The 24,750-nt window shown below is 43.7% G+C and overlaps 1 pseudogene; it reads left to right on the top strand.

Moving 5' to 3' along the window:
- Positions 1–798: 798 nt before the first annotated feature.
- On the top strand, positions 799–6,453 carry LOC125614839 (annotated as a pseudogene).
- Positions 6,454–24,750: the final 18,297 nt, after the last annotated feature.

Consider the following 24,750-nt stretch of genomic DNA (forward strand, 5'->3'; position numbering starts at 1 on the left):
TTAGCTAATATTTTAATGACTTTTTCTAAAAATCTTTACTATAGAATTTATAGCCACTTGGCAAATTCGATGGCAGAAAGAATTGAGAAAATAGACTTAATGGGTTTATGATACAGTGAACTCTCATTAAATAATAATATAGATTCAGCTTAGCTCAGACAGTAAATTATGTTGAAAGGAAATCATATTATTTTGGTAAATTCTAAAGTAAAATTTCAGGAATATTACTGCCCTCTCCCCCCATCCCCCCGCTGCCAGTTCAGTGGAAAGGAAATGAATATTGTGAGGTAGACAGAAGAACTTCACTCAGGGATACCATTGGAAAAGCCCATTGTCCAGGTAGAACATTGCTTTTACATTGGAGTTAAAGAAATTTTTCATTCTTAGAAAACACAGGATGCATAAAGTACAATGTTACCCCAATAGAATAATTTACTTTGATTTATTTTTTTCTACGAGGCCAACAAGTTATTTTCCCTATTTTGAAGAACTATATGTTTGCTTGACTGTATCTTTACAAATTTAAGGATTTACATTTTGGTTTTCGGATAGCATACTATTTGCTTGTAGGAGATAATTGTGTCATTTTAAAAGAAACGGTATATAGCATCACAAAAATGCGAAGTAAAAACATTTAAAATGTCACAGTAGAATGTCATACTAATTGGGCAATTACATCCTTTAAGCATCTATATTATGTCTCTGGGAGGCTAATTGCTATTTCTCTTACAGTGAATGGATGTAGTAATTACAAATTTGAAGACTTTGTTATTCATATTTATTTTGTGTGTATACAATATGTGGATAATATACTTACTTGGTAGGGTGAAGGACCCAAGTAACTGGGGGATGCCTCTGACCCCTCCCACTTCTCCATAGCAGGCTATCACAGGAGTGGAGATATGCAGAGTGCTACCAGTCATCTGGGTTCCCAAGACCAGGGGATGGTAACTATGCACAGTCCAAAGAGATTGGAGAAGATTCCTTCAAAACTCCACAATCATATGGTTCATCGAATCTGGAAGGAATGCATCCTCAACAGAACCCAGTCCAAGAGGAGCCAAATGTCAACTCCAGCCCTTGAAGAAGAGCCTGCTAACAACCCTGCTACCTGGGATTTTGTGGATCCAACCCAAAGAGTCAGCTATTCTTGTTCCAGGCATAAACTTTTAAAACAGTGTGCAGTAGGACCCAGTTGACCTCCCACAATGTCTCAACCAGGGTTCAGTGCAGGACCATTATCATCTTCATCTTTACCACCTCCTGCTTCTTCTTAGCACAAAATAAAAGAAAGACAAGAAAAAGGAGATAAGTTGCAAAAGAAATCCATGATACCATTTCATCATAGGCCCTCTGTGGCTGAAGAGTTATGCATGAAACAGGATACACCAGGACAAAAGATAGGGTTGGCATGGATGGACTCCTCCTTAGAGGTGTATAGCAGTTGAAAGTATGATAAGCAAATGTTTGTGCCTTCCAGAAATACAAGCAAGCAAATGATTCTGAATTCTATGGATTTACCTCATTCCCCTATTTCCCCTCTGCCACCAACATTCAGCCCTCAGCCATGAGGTCAGGAAACAGAAAGTTTGGACCCACCATCTGTCCCTGTGAATCCAGCCCTCTATGGAAATGGGCTAGAACTTCAGCAGTTATCTACATTAGATTACAGAATTGTCCTTGGAGGCCAAAGACTGTCTCTAATGGCAGAGATCAGCAAGATAGCCTTATATTGTGGGATTAAGCCCTCAAACCCAGAGTAATCAGATAAATCATGTAATAGTTTTCATCTCCCAGCCAGCGATGATGCTGAGTTCAGGCCTCCAGTGCTCCAGGGTGAGAGATGTGATTCAAAAATGGAGGTGAACTCAGAGAGCACTGCATTGCAAAGACTCTTTGCACAACCTAACAAATAGTTTAAAATCTGGCAAGTCAAGCAGCCCCAGATGCAGTCACTCCATTTCCTTGACCCATTGCCTCTGTCACAGCAACCTGGAGACAGTTTGGGACAAGTCAATGACCCATATAACTTTGAAAATGGCAACATAAAATACATCTTCACAGCAAATAAGAAATGCAAACAAGGGACAGATAAGGATTCCCTGAAAAAAAAAATAAGTCAGAGGATGGATTTGGTTCCAAGGATGTCACTACACCAGGTCATTCCACACCGGTGCCTGATGGGAAAAATGCCATGTCTATTTTCAGTTCTTCTACTAAAACAGATGTCTGGCCAGATAATGCAGCTGGCAGAGCTGGCTCCAATAGCCTTATGCAGGTGACAGAGTTGGCACCTTCCCTGCATGACTTAGACAACATCTTTGATCATTCTGATGATGATGAACTTGGGGCTGTATCACCTGCACTGCAATCATCAAAAATGCCTATGGTTGGAAGGGAAGATCAACCTCTTGGGAGGGATGGAAGAACTGCTGTTCCATACCCACCAACAGTTGCAGACTTTCAAAGGATGTTCTCCACTCTTCCATCTTTGGAACAGCATCCTTCATTTTCTTCTGTGATGGATCATAAAGATGGGATCAGTCCAGAGACAGTGTCAGCATTAGGCATGATGGAGAGTCCTATGGTCAGTATAGTTTCAACACACCTCACAGAATTCAAAATGGAAGTAGAAGATGGATTAGGAAGTACCAAACCTGAGGAAATAAAGGACTTTTCATATGTGCACAGAGTTCCACCCTTCCATCCTTTTGTGGGATCTTCCATGTTTGCTCCACTGAAGATGTTGCTGAGCCATTGCCTGCTACCTCTGAAAGTACCTGATGCCTGTCTGTTTTGGCCTTCATGGGCAATTTCTCCTAAAATTGAACAACTGCCCATGCCCCCTGCAGCCACTTTCATTAGGGATGGCTACACTAATGTGCTTAGTGTTGGGAGCCTAGAAGATCCAGATTATCTGAAAACACCACAGATGAACATGCTGAAGATGCTGAGCATCACTGCCCCAGCCAGCAATGTGGGGCAGGAGTCCTCCCATCTCCAGCGACCCCTCAATTTTCTGTCCCCACACCACGAACCCCCAGAACTGCAAGAACTCCCAGAGTTGGGGGTACTGCCAGTGGTCAAGGGTCTGTAAATATTACAGCACTGATCAGGGGTCACCAGCCTCTACCCCCTCTACCACATGGGCCTTAACTTTGTGGAGCCTGCCACCATGCAGCCAATTGCTGAGGCCTACAGTCTTTGTGTAACCCTGATTCTCTCAGATTCTGTGATTAATATCTTTAAAGACAGAAACTTTGACTGCTGTTGCACCTGTGCCTACAACATGAACATCAAAGAGGCAGATGTTGGCCTCTACATTCCCGATTCTTCCAATGAGGACCAGTACATCTGCACCTGTGGATTTAATGTGATTATGAACCACAAACTTGGCTACAATTTGGGACTCTTCCTTGAAGATGAGTTGGATATTTTGGGGAAGAATTCTCATATTGGTCAGGCTGCAGAGAGGTGTTTAATGATGTGTCAGACCAAGTTTCTTCCTCAGATGGAGGGAGACAGAAAATCCCAGGAAACATCCATATGCCTTCTTCTCCTTCAGAATTGACATACATAATCTTTTGCTTCTCTGAGTTTCCTGGACTATATTTCCTCTAGCAGTCACCAAACTCTTCCCTGTATAAGCTGGAGTTATGACTGGGTACAGGCAGACAACAATGATTACTGGACAGAGTTCTTTAATGTACTGGAGGAGGAATGGCAGTATGTGGATAATCCCACTGGTGGGAAAGTGGATGAAGCTCTGGTGAGAAGTGCCACTGTTCACTCTTGGCCTCATAGCAATGTGCTAGACATCAGCATGTTCTCCTCTCAGGATGTGGTCCACATGCTGTTGTCTCTGCAGCCCTTTCTCCAAGATGTCATCCAAAAGAAGCACACAGGAAGGACCTTGGAGAACATCCAGCACATGCAGGGAACACTCACCTGGCAGCAATTCCATGAGATGATGGGACGTGGAACCTACAGTTCAGAAGAATCCCCTGAGCTGTTACCCATCCCTACCCTGCTAGTAGGCTATGACAAGGACCTCCTGACCATCTTTCTATTCTCCTTGCCCTTTTGGGAAAGGCTATTGTTGGACCCATGTGGGGCCACCGTGAAGTTGCCTATATTGTGGTGTGTACAGAAAATTAGGCCTTGCTCAAAGGAGCCAAAACTTTCTTCAGGGACTTGAGTGCTGTATATAAGATGTGTAGGCTTGGGCAGCACAAGCTCATCTGCAAAGTGCTATGTGATGGCATCATGCATATGGGAAAGACCGTGGCACAGAATCTGACAGATAAGCTTGTGAGCAAATGGTTTAACCAGACTTGGAGCAGTGAGGACAATGACAATAATTCCAGACTCAGACTTTATGCACAAGTTTGCCACCATCAACTAGCACCTAATTTAGCCACTCTGCAGCTGGACAGTAGCCTATTGATACTAACTAAATACAAGACCCCACCAGCAGCAACACAAGGACAAGCTCCACCTGGGAATGCTAGGCCTTTAGCTTCAAATTCAGGATCAGCAGTTCCCCCAGCTAGCAGTGCATTCAATCTCACCTCTAGTGGTGGTTCTACAAACTCCACAACAAGTAGTTCCACATATGGTTCCTCTGTGCCCCCAGTCTCATCATCTGCTTCTGCTCTGTGTATTAACCAGATGAGCACTACTTCTTCCTCAGGACTCAGTGGTAGTGTTAGAGGGCAGAACCCCAGTGTTGGGGGCAGTGCCACTGACAGAACACAAGGGAACATGGGCTGTTGTGGAAACACTGATCTTGGGCAGAATTTCTCCCAGCCCATGCAGGATGGACAAGAAAGTGTTACAGAAAGGGAGAGAATAGGAATTCCCGCAGAGCCTGACTATGCAGACAGCCAAGCTTATCCTCCTGCTGTTGTCATTTACATGGTGGTCCCATTCACCTACACTGCAGAGGAAGATTCCACTTCTGGAAACTTCTGGCTCTTGAGTTTGATGTGCTGCTGCACAGAAATGCTGGATAATTTATCTGAGCATATGAGAAATTCTTTCTTTCTCCAGATTGTGCCTTGCCAGTACATGCTTCAGACAGTGAAGAATAAACAAGTTTTCTACAATCAATACTTGAAGTCCATGGCATTTTCCGTGTACTGCCAGTGCAGGTGACCTCTGCCCACACAGATCCACATTAAATCCCTCACAGGATTTGGACCTGCAGCCAGCATTGAGATGACTCTCAAGAACCCTGAGCAGCCCAGTCCAATCCATCTTTACTCCCCTCCTTTTCTATTGTGCCCAATCAAAGACAAATCAAAGCAGAAAGAGCTTGGACAGAACTTTGGTGAGGCCAGCCCAAAGTACAACTTGCTCTTCATGGACTATTGTCTATCCCATGAAAACCACTGGCTCTTGGCTTCCTGCACTGACCTCCATGGGGAGTTATTAGAGACTTGCATTGTGAATATTGCTTTACCAAATAGGTCACAGAAGAGTAAAATATCTGCACAAAGATTGGACTGCAGAAACTGTTGGAAGGTGCATAGGCATTGTGCAAATGATATCACTGCCCTGGAGAGTTGTGATTGGAACACTTGGGCATCTTGGCAATGGGTAGCTTAAAGTTTGGAGTATCATCCTTGAAGAATGTTCACTACAATCAGCAAACAGCTCAAGGATGTGTGCTGTATATGTGGAGCCCCCCATGGAGTTCCAGGGGTCCTTTGTAGTGATGCCAGATGCTGTCACAATGGGCTCTGTTTTGGGCCGAAGTACTGCACTGAACCTGTAGTCTTATCAGCTGCACACGCCTCAAGATGCATCTTGTACATCCTAGTGTTCCCAGCATCATCAACCATCCAGGTGGCTCAGCAAACTATCCCAATGAGGATAGGTTCAGCCCTAACAATGATGATATGTTTGTTGACCTTCCATTTCCAGATGATATGGACAATGACATTGGCATATTAATGACTGGGAACCTCCATTCCTCTCCCAACTCCTCCCCAGTTCTCTCCTCAGGCTCTCCTTCTGGAATTGATGTGGGCTCTCACTTCCAGCACAGTCTGAGCCAGGGCAAGTGTCTTCTCTCAAGAGAGGCACCAGAGGGGCTCAAGCAGCAACCCTTGGCCCTTGGGTATTTTGTGTCAACTGTCAAAGCTGAGAATCTCTCCCAGTGGTTTTTGGTCATCATGTCCCCAGACTCAGAACCAGTGCCCTCTCTTCCTAAAGGCTTCACTTCATCACCACATCTCTGTAGCACCGTCAGATGAACTTCTCCCTGCCAGGAATTCTCAATGGGTTCCACACCCTCTGGACTCCAAGACCACATCTGATGTTTTAAGGTTTGTTTTGGAGCAGTACAATGAACTGTCCTGGATCACATGCAATCCAGCCACCCAGGACCATACTTCCTGCCTTCCTGTCCACTTGTGGTGCTCACTCAGTTGTACAGAAAAAGAGTGAAAAAAAAAATCTGGGAGATCATGCCTAAAACGTCATGTGTTCATGATCACACAGCAGTAGATCTTGTTAAGAACACACTGGGTTTTAGGAGTTCTGCCATGCTCAGTGCGGCCTGCATTGTGTGAAGGATGACAGTTTCATACCAAGGCAGTTGGGCTCTGTCCAGAGCCGTGGAGGCAAGTACCTTAACTAGTTTTATATAGTCATAATGGAAATATATTTTCTAGTGACTTCTTATCAAAAGCCAGTGTTCTCCTCTCATTAGAGCAAAAGGGACTGATGTCCATATCACAGTGGAAAGCGTTTGCTCATAAAATCAGTTATAAATATGGTGAATATTTTCTGGACCATAGGAATATTATTTCAAAGAACTATTACAACTTAACCATTAAATTAGTACTTGAAGTTGAACCTTCATGGTGGGAATTTTTTTTTCTTAAATGCCTTTTTAAAACATTAATGGCTAATGGAAGTATTTTATGACTCCTCTTTCCAGGCACAGAGGGTTGTATTTGAGACCTTGTTTCTAACCCTTGTGTTGCTGTGTGTTTCTGTCTGAGGGTGGTAGTGGGCATGGACTGGTCTCCTGGAGCCACTTTGACAAGAGCTTGAGCTCTTTTCATTTGTGGAGAGAATCATGCAGATTTTAAAAGTTCTTCCAGGAGAGATCCACGTCCCGGTTATTGACAAAAGGAAAAAAAAAGGAAAAAATGTAATAATTGATATGATTTTATAAAAGTATTTTTCTTGAAATAATTTAACATTTAAAGAATTATATGTAAAAAGTTACGGGAATGTGAAAGCAGAGAAATAATTTGTAAATGGATAATTTTGTTCTCTGTGTCACCAATTGAAGTGGGGAGGGGTAGACTTTCACAGTGTACAGGTTAAAAAAATCTGGTATATCAAACCATTTGTATCTAATGTGTACAGTGTAAAATTGACTAAAAATATTGCAATGCTGTTTTTTTTTTTCTTAATCAGAAAGGAAAATTCTCAAGGCCTTTTGAAGAGCATAAGATGATGAAGATTTTAAACTTGTATAAAATTATCTTGGTTAGAAGACACATTTTAAAGTAGATATTTGTAATCATTTACTACTTTGGGGTTGCTTTTTTCCCAGAATTTTTCAGAACTTTGATTTTTTTAATGGGCTGTTATTAATGCAGGGGCTTTTTTTCCTGCTGAGAATTCCCCAATTCTCAGCAGGAAAAAAAACTGACAAAAAACTTTAAACAGCAGCAAAGGGTAGTTTTCATCTGGTGTCTTTTAATTATGTAAGTTTTTTAAGTTAAAAAATGGTGACATATTTTTACATTTTTGTGCAAAAATAAATGAATTGCAACAGATTTTTAAAAAATCTTATTATGTACTTCTGTGTGAAAATGTCTGTATAATATTTCCCTTAAATATGCACTATTTTACTTGTGATTTTTTTTTTACTGAATTAATATGAAATGTACAAGCCCTGGATTTGCTACAGAGTGAAAAGTTATTTTATTTTATTTTATTTTTTAATTTTTGAAATTCTCTAGAAATCAGAACTCTTAACCATGGTTTGAACTAAAAAGGGACAGTGGGGAGGGGAGAAGGGTGGGATTGTCCAGCATGCTTGTATGTATTTTTCAGAAACTTTTTTAAATGTAAAAGCTGTACATTTGTGGGAAGTTCAGAATTTCTTTTGTTTTCTTTTTTCCTTAAAGCATTTTGCAGTGAGCTTCCTTCATATATAGCAAACAATTTGAAAGACTACAAAAATATGTGAAGTTCATTTAAAAAAAGAACTATAGTATAGAGCTGGTACAGTATACTAAAATACTTTGATAAAAAAGAAACAATAATAAAATGTCTTCATTTTAAATATCATTCATATATAACTTGTGGATGAGAGCTATATATTTTTACACACTTTTTTAGAGGAATCAATTATTGAATTACTGAAAAAAAATTATAGGAGATAAATACATGGTTAGGTCAGGGATAGACATGAAAATTTTGTTGGAGTATCATAAGTATAACAGAGAAATTTAGATGCAAAAGTAGGTAGAATGATTAGGGAGATATAGTGACTGACTAATTTTAAATAAGCAAAAGGAAAAATTGAGCTTTTTATTGTAAAAATAGGGATGAGTCTAAGCTAAAAATTTGGAAATGGGGTAAGATAAAGATTGCAAATTTGGCTCTATTTGGTGGTAAGAAGGGGAAAACAGAGGAAGTTTTATGTTAGAATTTTTGAAAATTGTGGTATGAAGGGGAATACAGAGAGACAAAAATAGGATGTGGAGATATACAATTAATTCTTTTATATTTTTGGTACCAGGGATTGAACTCAGCAGACTCAACCACTGAGCCATATCCCTAGCCCTATTTTGTATTTTATTTAGAGGCACTGAGTTGTAATTTATCTAGAGGCACTAAGTTGCTTATGGACTTGCCATTGCTGATGCTGGCTTTGAACTCACAATTCTCCTGCCTTAGTGTCCTGAGCCACTGGGATTGCAGGCATAATCCTCCACACTTGGCAAGAATTAATTCTAAAGAAATAAATCCTACAATGAGAGGTTGGGGAAAAGCAAAAGAAACAGCAAAATAGATAAAGAAAAATTAGTGCAGCCAGTAGACCAAGGGACCATGAGTGAGGATTCAGGTTCATCATGTCCTTTACCAGAATGTCAAGGCCTCACACCAAAATAACAGTTCCCCCCTCTATAAATCCTACTAATGAAAACAGAGTAAAATCTGTGTTCCATTTTTCTCATTTTCCAACTCTGCTCACAATAATTCCTAACATAGTCTAGAAGTTTTAAGTATAAGAATATTATATTGTGACTGCATAGATCATGGGTTCTGGATTTTGCTCTTATTACTAAAGAGTCACAATGTGCCTTGAAAATAAATAAGATGTAACAATATTGTTTTGCAGAAACACCTTTTGCGCAAACCTAGTTCATCTGCCAATCTAATTCAAGTACCTACATTATCTACTAGCCAGGAAAGATCAAACCATAATATATTGTCTAAAGAGAAAAACTAAAACTTTTTCCTCTCTGTCCCATTGACTTGTTTCTCTTTTTACAAAGTTTCCATATTAAGAATATATTTCCCATTGAATCTCTCTATTGAGGATATCTACAGGCATGGGCAGTGGGTAAAGTGCTAGAAACGGTATATTAATATCCTTCTATACAAAAGTATTTAAAAATACTAATGCTCTGCCATGCCAGGGGTCCCATAGTTTGTGATGGAATTTCTGATAAGCACTTGATTATGAATAATTTTACTGGCATTAATTAGATACTGTGCTGGAAAAGATGATAGAAGACTTGGATTGAAATTGCAGATATAATCCAACACTATTTAGGTGACCTTATTAAGTTACTCAGATCCTTTGAACTTCAACTAAGACAAGATAAAACAGAATCTAACCCTATGACCTCTGATTTGAGAGTTGGCTTTGATACCTGACTCTCTCAACTGCAAGATCTCTGGGACTCAGTGTTCTCATCGATATATCTCTATATAAGTTATTTAACTTCTCTTTATTTTATTGTTCAAGTAAGCCTTTAATTTTACCTACTTAAAGGACTACAGGAACATGATCATTTTTGTTTGGAAATACCTTCGCTTCACTGCTTAGCTCTCCCCAGCTTGAGATCCTTGTACTGTGAACAGTCATATCTCACCCCCTAGGAAGAATTAGCACCTACATCAGTCAAGAGTGAAGATAAAAAATGAGAACAATGTGATTCTGGGCACCACAGCAGATGGTTTAGCAATGTCTTGAGTTTCAATGGCACAAAATAAGGAACATGGTAGTGTTTTAGTTAGTGGCATTCACAGGATGGTGCATATGTTCTCTTGGAGAAAGATACCCCATCACTCAGCACTAGGGGACTATTCCAGGGTAACTTTCATCCTTTTGCAGTGTCATGGAATTATTCATGGTCCTGTGACTCTAACTTCTTCTTTTTCATGCTCCCATTTTATCTGCCATCTCAACCCCTACCTGGGACAGAGAGATCCTGATAGGACACCAGAGCCCTCATTACTGCCTCATAAACCTCACATAAGACACACTAAGCCCCTCCCCACTTATAAACCAGGTGAGAAGGAAGTTCAACATCATCATAGTTATATGACAGCAAGTGGGGAGGAATTAAGTGACACCTGGAAGAACAAAGAGAAGGTAGTAGAATTAAAGGTAGATAAGGAAGTTTCAGGACAAAGGAATAGCATGGGCAAAGGCCAAAAGGGACATTAGAGTAGGGTACAGAGTGTCTCAGGCTGGTACTGAGAAGGAGAGGGGTGGGGAGCTAGTGTACTCTTGTGCTGAAGAGACTTTGAAGCTCCTCCAGAGTAAATATCTTCTGAGCAAGACACCTCCAAGTATATAAGATAGCCCCGTGGGTTGACCTAGTACCTTTCACCTTATGTCACTAAAGCCCATAGCAGGAGTGCCCAGAAAATATCCGAAGAAGCACCACCATCTTCAGTATATCTATGTCTTTGAGCAGAGTGCAGACTTGAGATGATTCTTGGTGGAGGTCTTTACTTTATTATTGGCATGACAGCTTCATGCAGTGCTGTGAGGGTTCACAGCTGAGGATCTAAAGTCCTGGAGGCTAGAATCATGAGAAGCCAGTCTAGCCCAGTAATAAAAGGGGTCAGGAAGGGCCAAGGCACAGGGTTGGATTCTGTGTGGTGGGATTCTGGGCACTCCTTGGCTCTTGGGTCTCTCATCTGTCACAGGGACACATAAGACTAGGGTTTATCCTTAAATATTAACTATTAAAGGCAACTATATGAATAAATATCTGAACTAATAATCTTTATAAGTAGACCATAATAAAATAAGTGTAATTTAATGTAAACCAGGTGAGAAGGAAGTTCAACATCATCATGGTTATATGACAGCAAGTGGGGAGGGTCTAAGTGCCACCTGGAAGAATAAAGAGAAGGTGGTAGAGTCAAAAGTAGAGAAGGAAGTTTCAGGACAGAGTATATATAGTACAATTAACAAAAAAAATATTTTAAATCTCATAAGTTCAAATCTAGTTACAAGTAATAACTAGAATAAAAGTATTCTAGGAGAAAGGTAACACTTAACATGAAACTACCGGAGCAGAAATGCATTTAATATATCAAATAACTGAAAGGACCTGTTTTATCAGAATGCCTCTAAAAGCCTTTACACTACATAAAGAAAATTTATTTTTTTAAGTGTACAGAGATGGATGCATTATTGAAAGTCCACGGTGTTTCTTCAGACACAAGGGCTTTCCTGCCATGCTCACAGGGCTGGAATTCTAGCTTTCCCTCTCTGCTTATTGGACTTTGGAGGACTCAAAACCTTCTGGTCCTTGGCTTTCTTCTCTATAAGGGGAAACTTTAAAATCCACCTTATAAAACTACAGTGAGCAGTAAATGTGATCGTCTGTGTACAGCACTGGGTGTATTTACTTGTATGCAAGAAGCACAGTAAATGGTTGCCCCGGCTTTGTGCCTCTGCCCGGTGGGCGCCACTCCTTCCATGCGGAAGGAGTTCGACCTGGCGCTGAACTACATTTCCCAGCGGACCCCGCTGCAAGAGCACGGGCTCCACCACCCTTCCTTCCTCCTCACCTCCCCGGTGGCAGGGTGATGATGCACACAAGTTGGGCACTGAGGAGTGATGGTGCTCTGGCTCACGATGGTGGAGGCGGCTTAAAAAGTGGCAATAGGTACAATAGCAGCGACTTCAGGGAGGATGATGAAATGACACATTTTAGTCTCTGCCCCTGCACCTCCACATTAGTCACGGGATGCTCTTTTCTTTTCTGCTACTCCCATGCCATCTTCCACAGTGGCATGGCATTTCTTGTGCTGTCACACTGTCCCCACCTGTGAAAGGATGTGGGGGACAGAAGACTGTCCTGTGTCTGCCATGACATCAGGTTTCTCTCCAATGGGGGACCCACAAGCAGCCCTTGTAGGCTCCAATTTGCTAGTGAATGGGTCCCTGGTTTTGATGGTTGTATGCACTCCGGATGCAGTAGGTGGCTCCTTGGGTGGGGAGCAGAAAGTGCTGCTGGTCCCAGGCCTGGGCACACAATTGCACTATCTTTAAGGGACACTTTCAATAGATTTCTGATTCAGAGTTGGATACCTATCAGTGAGACAGAATGGGAACATGATGCTGAGCACAGGAGAGAGGGACAAACCCAGGCTGTGGAGGCTGAGAAGGGACTGTGGGAGGAAGGTGAGTGCAGCTGGAATTACACTGTGTCCATGGTAAGGAGTCCATTGGCAGAGAGGGCTGGGCTATTTCTGGCAGGTTCCCAGCACAGGTTCAGATCCTGGGAGAGCACACAGCAGTACCTACTTTGAACATTTAGGTCCAAGAAAGAGGCAACATGGACAGGTGGCCATGTGGAAGGCAACTTCTTTCTCCACTAGGGACCCATGCTTTGAGGAGTCCCCAGGGCGAGCAGCACTGTGTGTGTCTTGGGGGTTTTAGTTCTCATTTACATGGAGACATGACAAACACTGCTTTCCACTGGAGTCAGGGAAACCCTCTCAGCTCCTCCACCCTGGCTGCCTTCTGTCCCATCCCTTGGCCATTTTTCTTTGAGACATTGCTGAGTGTCACAAAGGAAAAACCTACCCCTGCATGAGCTGGCAGGCAGCAGTATGTGTCTGTGGGTCCTGGCACCTCGGTGGACATGGGTACTTCTGCTAGTCACTGAACAACACTGTACCATTTACTGTTTGGGGCATGATCTATAACTTTCACCAATTTTAGAAAGCCAAGGTCATTATCTTACTGTAGTAGCCTTTGGATAATGGCTGTACAATGATTTTCATGCGTGAATTGCTCTGGGAAAGGAAAACTTCTCAGCAGACATTATTAAAAGGTTTTTAATCCATGAAAGCTTAAACAGCCAAACTGGTTAAGAGCACAGGGTCACCACTCAGCTGCTGTGCCTGGCATCTTTATCTAATAGCCATCATCTGCTGTATTGAAGATAGCAGATCAAAGCTGATGATCATTTTTTTAAAATCTGTTTCTGCCAATAGCTCTGGACATTCATAATCTATGTATTGCCTTCTCCTCCTTTGAGACCTGAAGGAGGGGATGGATGTTCTTTTCCCTTCAGAATCCCTGAGGCTTCAGAGTCAAATGCTTTGATTTTCTCCATTCTCACACAGGGTTGCTTTCAGCCTGACCCCACAGGGATGGTCAGGAGCTGTGGGAAACAAAAAGCTCCTTTGTGTGTTCAGAGCCTTTTGAATAATAGGGTTTCTTATCAGTGTGTATCAAAAAATAATACTAAGCAGTTTTGTACTTGGTTTCCTATCAGGAAGAGGAATTTCACCCAACTTTTGGCTCTGAATTAGAGACAGTGGCTCACACACAGGTTCCCAAGATAATGACAGAATGAAAAATAATGGTGGGCTCCTTAGAGTATCTTCCATTCCAATTCACACAACCCCATCACACCACAGACCAGATGCAGAGCCAAGTGCTATTCTTGCACTGTCTTCTCCAGGCTCAAGGGTGCTCAAAAAGAGTTTGTCACTGTGGTGAGGACTGGCCTTTTGGCTACCACACCTCACCTTTGGCTGGGTGATGCTAGTCACCATCCATAAACTGGGGTCTGGGTGACATCTGGGATGTGTCCACTGCTAGCCTGTCCCTCAGCCCATCCCTCAGCCTGTCCCTTAGGCCTGCCTGTCCTCCTCAGCCAGATGAAGAAGATTCACATCTTGGTTGTAGGCCCAGGGGATGGCAGGATGATACGGTGGAGGATTCTTAGTCCTGGGACTGCATGGAACAGCTGTTAGGGGGCCAGAGGGAGCAGGGCCAGCTCTGGGGGTTAGTCTGCATTTCCCAACCTGAGGCATTTCTTCTGAGAACTGGTCAGTCCTAGAGAGCCTGCATCTCTTCAGTTGGAAGGTGGGATTTCAGGATTCCAGGACACCACAGTCCACAGTCCACTTATGCAGTACCTCAAGAGTTGTGCACAGAAACCCAAACTACCACCTCACTCGATAGAGAGGGTCAGTGAGCAGAGAGTTTAGGAAAATCAGATGTAGTGGCTTTCTGCGTTAGCTGGGACCCATTCTTATAAATGACAATATTAACTCCATTAGCAGTGTGGCCAACTTTTCTTTAAAAACATTTTTTTGTGTGTGTGGCCAATATTTCAATTTTTCAATATATTTATTTTAGTTATTGCCATTGGAGGAAGTGGTAGGGGAAACTCTGGATTAAAATGAGAATTAAATTAGGAATTTTATCCACAGGAAGGATCTGTTATAAAGTTGTTTTTGACAACCTTTTGTGCAGCTGGTGGGAGGGAAGCACTCTGGCTGCAGGGATAGAGAAACTCTCTCTAAACTCACACATATGAACATTCAATCACATATTAGAATCAATGTCAGATCGATTTTTCTCTTGTTTGCTTAATACATAATAAAGCAAATGGCCCATAAAGAAGAAAGAAAAGGTTTTCTTCAATAAGAAAGGGTTTAAATATGAAAACATTTTGATAGTTGATAGGGTAAGGTAATAAAATGGATCCGATGCATATCTTGACTGGGGGTTCACAAGACATTTGTAAGAATTTTGGTTATTGCTGGTGTTTAATAGTTTCTTCTCTTGCCTCTGGGACCCATTTCCCTGAGAATTTTCATAAATTAGTACCAACAGTCTTACAGATATTAGAGGATGTTTTGGCTAAAATGAGACACCAGGAACTGTAGATACCTTAATGACATGAGGTGTGGGGATGATGAGCCTTTTTATGATTCCAGGGTTTTACTTTTTATTTTTTTTTTCTTTCTGCAGTCAGGAGCTGCCTTTTGTATAGAGAATGTTGCTTCTAGAGGCCAGGTGCCTGGGAGTCTCAGGTAAAACAACTTGACTGGAACCAAGGATGACGTTCAAGTCTTGATAGCCATGGCCCATGGAAATTAATTGTAGTGCAGTTTGTCACTTCAACCAGGGGCAGCCAGCTTGCAGGTAGAGGCTAGGCAGGAGGCAGCTCCTTGGGGACTGAGGCAGTCAGCCATCTGGGAGAGGCTGGGCAGAAGGCAACTCCTTGGGGACGGGGACAGTCAGTCTGCTGGGAGAGGCTGGGCAGGAGGCAGATCCTTGGAGAGCAGGGCCAGCCAGCCAGCTGGGACATGCTGGGCAGGAGGCAGCTTTGCAGGGACCAGGTTCCTTCCATTTTAAGGCCCTGTCCTTTCCCAGGGATCCAGAGATCCTGCTGGAGGTCAGGGCCAGAGGTCAATGCGGATGAGTCACATGCTAATGCTCAGCTATTATCTGTTCCCTTCTCTTTCTGGGGAATAAGCTTGGCTCCTTCACAGCTGCCCACTGGGACCAGGACTGCTTCTTGAACTGAGGTGAGGGCAGAAATGATGCATGTCCACTTCTGATGAGGTGGCCCTTCCCTTGCTCCTTTAAATGGGGACTGCAGGGGAGTGTGAGGGCTGTGCGGCCTGCAGAACCAGGATGCACCCAGAACTCAGGCTGCCATGACAGGGCCTGCAGCTCAGTACATGGTGTGCTGGTCAGGTCCACAGGTTACAGAAGGGAGAAGTTCAACCCATGTCCCACCCATTGCTGGCTCACATGAAGCTCCCAGAGATGGAGCGAATCAACACTCTGAGGGTGATGAGCCTGGGTGTGGACCCCGGGGGTTGGGGTGAGCTGGTTGTGTCTTTGCCTAAAGGTAGGTTGACATGCTTCCCCTGATGAAAGGATATGAGCTGACTTGGAATCAGGTTGTTGCAGAGTTAGTCAAGGTGATGTCACAATACAGCAGGGAGTGCCCCAATGCAGGATGACCATGTTCTTATGGAGGACTGGCCAGGTGAAGAAGGACACATGGGGTGGAGGCTGGAGCCAGGCAGCTGGGAGGGAAAGGCTTCAAGGTCTACAGGCACCATTGGAGCTGGGAGAGCACAGGATGACACCTGGAGGTGTCCCAAGAGAATGGCCTAGTTACCTCTCTCAGTCTTTTGTCTTCCAGGACACAAAGGATGAGTCTTTAAGGCACCCAGGGAGTCCAGTTTTTTTTCTAGCAGCCACAGGGAGCAGATGCTGCCAGTATGACCATTTGCAGGTGTCCAAGCTGTCCAAAGGTGTTGGTATGGCCACCCAGGGGATGTACCCCAAGGATTAGCTGCAAGAAAATCACCTATGGAAACATCAGAGCATCTAGGATTCTGGAATGATTACCTGAGGCTTTCATAAAAACTTCCCTCAGCTAGCCCCACCGAGTGGTGCCCAAGGGTGACTGAGAATCTTGGGAGAGCCTGGTGACAAGGCAAAGGCAGGGAGTTGCAAGGTCATACTGTGGTCTGCAGGTACTAAGCACTGTGGTCTTGTCCTTTGTCTTCCCTCCTGCCCTTTGGCATGCAGGACCTCTGCCTGGCCTAGTGTTTAGCTCAGCAGTTTCCAGGGCAATCCATAGCAATGTCTCAGGGTTCCTTTTCCTGCACACCTCTGCAACATGGGTTGGCTTCTGAGGTATCCCCTAGCACCCGCCACAGTGGCTGTGGCACTTCCAGGTTTGCAGATCTCTGTGAGAAATGCAGGTGGAAATCAAGGAAGGCACTGCTTTTGGTTTTGCTTTGAAGTTGGAATTTTGCTTTTTTAATTTTTTAATTTTTTTTTCTTTATGAGTACGTCAGAGTTAAACACAATAGTGGGCTTCATTTTCAATAATCCCACAAGCAAGAAAGATAATTTGCTCCAACTCAGGCCCCGAGCCTCCCCTTTCCTCCCTCCTCCTGCCCCACCCCTCTCTGCTTCTCTGTGTTTATTTATAGTTTGTTTCAAACTTTAATAGGAAGTGGCATATGCTCATATTTAGGAATCACTTTGTTGTTCTCTTTCCCACATCTGTATTTCTGATTATTGGCCTTTTCAAAAGAAAACGATGCTCAAACATTTCAGATTTTTTTTTAAAGAGTTCTGCCCTCCAGTGCTGTGAGCTCTTTGCTTTCTCCTCTGTGAACAAAAGGTCAGGATCTTCCAGGCCCACCAGGGCTTCCTCTGTGGACCTGAGGTGCTGGAGCTGTGGACTGAGATATTTTTGCCTGATTTGGAGTTTGTCTCTGCACCTGCAGCTACTGTACATTTCCTAGGAGAAGCAAGATCTGGCAGTGGCCCTACAGTGACTTTTCTGTGTGCCCAAACCCTCAAGAAGCCCAGTTTTCAGGGGTAAGTTGTACCATGGCCCTTGTCTTCAGGCTTAGTCTATTTGTGGCTGGAGAGTCCCCCATACTGGGGCAGCAGCCCTCTTTCCTGGACCACAGGTGAGGTCTGAGGCATGGAATCTCAGGCATGTTAGGTGTTTTAGAAAGGGGTTTCCAGCAAATCAGTTTGACACAGCCTCTTTTATCAAACACCACTTGTCCATGAAATTTCCCTCTAACTAAAATTACTTTATTTCAAAATACTAAGATTTTTAAAGGTGATTATTTAATTAGAGTGCCATGGGAGGGACAGATAAGCCTAATAGCCCACTTTATTTCATGAGTGATCCCAATCAGAGTGCAGGCGGCCATTCTTTGTGGCAATGGTAAGATCATCAATGTCTGCCCTTCCCTTCTCAGGCTGACTGCTCAGCTAGAACTGTCGGAGGTTTTAGCCCCCTCTTCCCTCCTGACCTGCAGAAGATATTGGCGGAGCATGCCCAGACAGGGACAAACCAAGACACAGGACAATCAGATGCACCAGGGAGAACAGTCAAAGCAAGATCTTGTTTAATGAGAAAACACACACAGCTAATATAATGTACAGGATCCAATCAGGGTAAAGGTCAGCACCAATCAGGGTAAAGGTCAGCAGGGTGGGGATAATTTGCATCTATACCCATTCTACAGGCAGTAATGGGAGAAACAAGCTGTCCTGTCCGTGAGGGCAGAAGTGTTCTGAGCCTATTCTAGAGGTGGTTTGATTCTTTATCACAACCCATGGCAATGCCTTCTGGCTAATCTCTAGGTGCTCTCTTAGCCACATGTGGCCCCAGGACTGGGAAGTGGGTAGCAGCCAGCAAGTTAAGTTTCCTCTTTTCTGATACAACATGTCCCACATTACATCATGCCCTACATAGAACCTTCCATCAAATATTCACTCTCCCTTCTTCCTGCCTTCCTTCTGGGAAAGAGATGCTAGTCTACATAGTAGAAAACCAAAAAATTACAATAAATATCGTCCTGAGTTTATGAAATGTATCAGTTTGTTATCTTCCATTTGCAAATGACAGAAAATCCAATTAAAACAGGTTTAGACAAACAATAAGGAGTAATACCTTGTGTAGTATTCAGGGGAAGAATTAACTGCAGACCCAGTAGCATCCAGGGGTTCATCAGGGTACAGTTTATCTTCACTTTCATTTTTGCCTTCTGCTGTGTGTGTCCCATGGTCTGACAGGCTCTTCCCTCATGGAAGCAGCTCAAGCCTCATATCCCTCTGGGTTTAGAGCCAGAAGAACACAACTTTCCTCAGGGAATCATCCAGCCCTGGATATGTTCTAATCGCATCCTGGGTAAAAGTGGAGGGGCTGGGTCTTCTGGACTCAGTCCTTATTAGGCATTGATCTGCAGAAATGGCAGTGACACAGCTGCTAGGTGGCCAGCAGGTCCACTGCAGGACTCATGGACACGGGGGAGGCTGTCACTGCCAGCATGAGAAGCAGCAGGTGGGAGGAGGAAGTGCTGTGTCCAGCTGATGGCAGGTTCTTCAGATGTCACCAGGAAACCATTTCAGGGCATTAGAATGATAGCACTGGGAGAACAGAAACTTGGTGAGGCCTCTCTTATAGATCCTCAGGCAGATGGGCAGACCTGCACAAAACCTCCAGCCTGATGTCCCCCAAAGCACATGTACTGTGTACTTCTGCTGTGAGCTTCACCTTCCATAAGATTTGTGCATGGCCGTGCCACTCTCCAAGGCCACTGAGCTTATTTTCTGTGGGCTACAGGTCACATGGCCATTCCTCTAACAACTTCTCTGGTTGGAAGTGTGTGTCTGACTCACCGCCTTCAACCTCCTCAATTCCCATGAAGCATTACTCACAGATGATTTGCAAATGTGCAAATATGTGCAGATACAATGGAGAGTGGTGTGGAGGTTCCTTGGAAGAATAAAAATAGAACAACCATATGGCTCAGGAAGCCCTCTTCTGTGTATATTTAAAAGAAATGAAATCAGCATATGGAAGAGACGTCTATACTCATGGGTTTTCTGCAACACCCTTCACAATAAGAAGGGACAGAATCCATCTTAATGTCCTGTGGATGGATAGATGGCTAAGCAAATTGGCAGGTGTACTGTGGATTATCATTCAACCCCCAAAAGGAAGGAGATGCCAGCACTTTCAGCAACTTGGGTGGACCTAGAGGACATTGTGCTGAATTACATAAGCCAGGCACAGAGAAATCTGGCACAACCACACTTACACGGGCAATCTAGAAATGTGGACTTATAGAGGCTGAGAATAAATGGTGGTCACCAGGGGTGAGGGTGAGAAATAGGTGTTGGTCAAAGCTACATGGGCACATGTATTCCAGGTGAGTGAGACCTAGAGATTTGCACCCTAGCTGCCCACAGTTAAGAATGTGGCATTTTGCCCTTTAAAACATGTTAAGAGGACAGCTGTCTGGTTAAGTATTTTTCATAACAAAGCAAAGCACACAGAGGAGCCTGAAGGAATGGCAGGAGACCTTGTGGGCCCAGGGTGTTCCAGTTGTGTGCAGTGACCCGCCCACTGAGCTGTGCCATTAGATATGAGGAATTATTTGTTTCAATTGTGCCTCCTACGAAGGCAGGGGTCATGCAGTTGCAGTTCAGATGGCTTCCCCAGGGGCCAGGAGGCATCTTTTCCACCTGAGCTCTTAAGTGGACTTAGCTGCTCATGCTGAACGCTTTCTACCTGCCTGCACCCTCCCCACTACCTGCAGCTGTGGGAGATGTGCTGCACATATGCAGAGACCTCTGGACAAGGGGCAAGGATTGGGAATCCAGCCCACCCTCCTCCTCAGGCCACAATGTAAGATGCAGGAGGTCCCAGGACTAGCTGCTGCCCTCCTTTTCTGCTCTACTTACTCCCCTGTTCAACTTGTTTTTATGGTAAGTAGATTAGTAACAAATTCACTTTTTTTGGGGGGGAAGGAGGAAGGATGGCCTTAGGCCTGAGCCTAAGCAACTCCACTTTAAAAAACCTGCAGTTTCACCAGGCACACTCACAAATCCCTCCAGTATGGCCTCAAACAATTTCCTTTGCCTCACCCTGATAAAGAGGGTGAAGCCCCTGACAGGCTGTCCTCGCCTGATAAGAGGGAAAGGTAAGATCAGGGTGGAGACCACAAAACCAGATGTTTCTGACCCCAGGGTGAATGATGTCACTGAGAAATCTGGTGATGTCTGATAAGGATTGAAATGGGGGGGGTAAAAAAACACCCCAAATTTAGTATAAATGATAGAGCAAATGAACCGGCATTCAGCCACCCCAAAAAAGGATGCACTCAAGCTGGAAAGCCTGATGAGGAACTGCTAGTGCATCATTTGTCATCATTTCCTGGGCGTCTGCATGATCCTCTTCAGTCTTAAAGTCTACCACCTCCTCTGGGCCTTGGTAACAGCCGTGACTTCTTCCTATGGCCCACTTCTCAACCAGTCTCCCACTTCATGCCAGGAAAAGCTTGCCTTGGTTCCAGACCTGATCACTGCAGTCTGAGTGAGTGTGCATCTGCTGGACTCAAAGCCTAAGACTTAAAAACCTTTGAACATAGCATCCAGAGGGAATGCCTGTCATTAGCTTATCATGATTAAGTGCATTTTGCAGTGCTTAGAATTAATATAGAATTGTTTCCTGTGAATTATTATGTCTATTGCAGTGCCTAGAATTAAGGATTGTCATTTTCTTGATTAATAACCTATAGAGTGAAATTGCATTGAGTAATTTGAGTGAATAAAGCATTGAAAGGGGCAGAAGTGCATGGACATTCTTTATTTCTCTCCTTGACTGCATATGTCAAAATTTTGACCCCTCGTGACAGGGGGTTACTGGGGATTGAGCCCAGGGGTGCTTAACCCCTGAGCCACATCCCCAGACCTTTTATTTTTTTATTTTTTTTTAATTTTAGGATAGGTTCTTGCTAAGTTGCTTAGGTCCTCACTAAACTACTGAGGGTGGCTTTGATATTGTGATCCTGACTCAGCTTCCTGAGTCTCTGTGAATATAGACATGGCTCTTTGTTTCATAGAGGGCTAGAAAATTAATTTTGGTGGTTTTCCTTTTGATTTGTATCTTCAATATTGAGATCTCTTTCTCTTTTTACCACAAACTGTTTACTCCAAGACAATCCCACTGGGCATAGTCATTCATCAGAGCCTCAGGTACTTTGGGGATAGTGGGGACAGCCTAGTGGATGTTTATGCAGAGCTGTGCTGTGAGCTCCATCCCTCTCCACACAAAGAGCAAGTGTAGGGAGGAGGATGTGACCTTCCAGAGCCACCTACAAAGCTCCAGGCGAATCGGCCCATTAGGTGGGCATGGCCACAGGTACCTGGCATTGATTTTCCCTGCAGACATCAAGGCCTTGGTGGCCATTCAGTGGGAAGCTTCACTGGAGAAGAAGGGGAATAAGGCATCCCACCACTGCACCCACAGAAGCCATATTGGCCTGGATGCGAGCTAATTGGGACAAGAAGACCCGAGTAGTGTGTGGTCCTGCTCTTCTGCAGGGACAGATGCCAAGGGAATTGGAGCAGGAAGTGGGAGAGGTGGCCTTCTTTGAGCAAGGCTGTGCTGTTTGGATGGTCACTAAAATGCCCACTAGAGAGCCACCTTCGCATTCTCCTCAGGCCCTTCAAGAGTGAGCCATGAGCCATCAAGCATCAGTGCTGATCAGGTGAGACCCACGGCTTCCCTGACCACCGTGGGGTCAGGACCTTTGGGACAGGGGAAAACTACTCAAGGTGGGGGACAAAGGATTTAGAGTCCGACCCCTTGCCCTGTTGAGCCCATGAAGAGGCCAGCCCCAACAGGTCCTCATGCTGTGCAAGGTGGGACTGTGCATCAAATAAATGTGAATTTTTATGATGATGGCAGTTGTTTAAATTTATTTTTAAAAGTAGCTTTACTGAGGTACAATTGATATATAAGGAGCTGCACATGTTGAATACACACAGTTTGGGTGTGCCAATCACCTGTTGATGCCATCACCACCTCCAAGTAACAGTTGCATCTCCAGCACCTGTACAGGCAGGGGCAGGTGTCCCTGTGGCTTGGTGTGTACACCTATGCAGATGTGGGTGTTGGAAGTGTACTCAACAGGAGAGCAATGTCCCTGATAATTTTGAATTGAATGATTCCTTGTTGTTAACTACAGGCACAATCCTGTAGAGTAGATCTATAGAACTTAGCCATCTAAATTAGCTGGAACTTTGTACATTAATAGGCTTTATTGTTCAAACAGTTTTGGATTTATGAAAATGTGTGCAGACTCAACCATTTCAATAGAGTCACTTCCCCTGCAATTTCCCCTGTTATTAACATTTTGCTTGGCTGTGCTGCATTTGGTACAAATAACGGACCCATATTGACAAATTATTATTAGCTAAAGTACATAATTTTTTTCAGGCTTCCTTAAATTTTTACCTAATGTCCTTTTTCTATTCTGGAATCCCATCCAGGAGACTGCCTTACATTGATTTGGCATGTCTGGTCAATGTAATTTTTAATTCCACATTGAGACTGTGATTATCTTGAAGATATCATACGATTATACATTATCTCACTATTAAGGAAACAGTAGGCATTGAAATAAAGAAATCCCAAATCTCAAGAGAGTAGCCCAAGGTAATTAGTGTCAACAGACTTATTTCCTTGTGCTGCCAGTGTCTGGCTCTGGTTCCTGGTACCTGGGAGCTCTTGGCATGCAGCCAACAGAACAGGAAGCATAGGAAGGCACCTCGATCCCAAGGTACCCAGGCTAGGCACAATAGCCATCCACTACTCTACTCACACGCACGCATGAGAGAACAAGTGCATGGCCGAGCCTGGCAGTGGGAAGCCATGTTCCCCAGGGGAGGAAACGAACCTGTGGAAAGTCGTCTCTGCCACATAGTGTGAGTTAAAAGTCCAAGAAGCTGGCTGAGCTTTTACCAAGAGAAAAGCACGGGGAATGGGTTAGGGAACTCTAGGCAGGCATACTGGAAATCTTGGAAGGGGGAGAGTGTGGTGCATTGTGGGCACAATGAGGGGATCGGTGGTGGGTTTGGGCAGGGTTGAGGTGGCACCTATTAGGACTGGAAAATTAGCCAGATTTCAGATTGTGATGTCTTGTTTTCTTATAGTTTCTAATTTAACCTCAGGGTGATAAGGTGACATTGGAGTATTTTAAACTTTGAGTGATGTTATTAGCTTCATAATTAAGTAATATACTTACTAGGTATAAGACAAACATGTACTAGAAACCTTGTGTTCAGCAATGTGACTGTAGCATTGATATTGTCCCTGTTTATCTGAAATAAACTGAGTAGTTCCCAAGTACTCTTGCCGCCCCATAGAAAAGAAGAAGCAATGGTGTGTTAATTAGTTTGATCACAGTAATCATTCCACAATGGAAAATTCTATCAAAATTTAAAATATATAATTTCTATTTGTCCTTCATACTCAGTAAATATGAACAAAATGCAGAATATGAGGGTCACAGGGTGGAGAGTAGACTGGGTAGAAAGGGTTGGATGGGCTCAGCCCGAGCAGGGCAGGGCATCTGGGAGGGAAAAGATGGTAAAGAACAGATTAAGCACCATGACTGTGGAAGGAAGGAGGGAGAATGTCCTCTTCTATCCCAGCACCAGGGAAGCACTGGACCAAGTCCCACCCCTCAAGGAGCATTTTGCTTTGTGCTCCCATGGATCAGGATGGGCTACTTTAGCCTCCCATTGCTATCTTCTATGGAAGCTAAAATTCCATCAATGAACAATGAACCACTGTTACCTAGTACCACTGAGAAAAAAAAATGATGCTAATTGCAATGTTGATACCCTGTCAAATGCACGATGCATCCCATTCTCAATAACTTTAGAAGGTAAAGGAATTCTTGTTAGGTAACCTACTAGAATACAGAATGGAATTCCCTGGTCTTCTGTGTCACTAGCTGGTGTCTCTGTAGCTAGCCTGTGAGTTCTGCAAGGGTGTGGACCACAGTTTATACTTCTATAAACATTTTGGGCTAGCTTTAAACTGGGAACATGGTAGTTGTTGCATAAAGATAAACTGAGATACAAGG

This window comes from Marmota marmota, unplaced genomic scaffold (genome assembly GCF_001458135.2).
Source record: "Marmota marmota marmota unplaced genomic scaffold, marMar, whole genome shotgun sequence".
Lineage (NCBI taxonomy): Eukaryota > Metazoa > Chordata > Mammalia > Rodentia > Sciuridae > Marmota > Marmota marmota.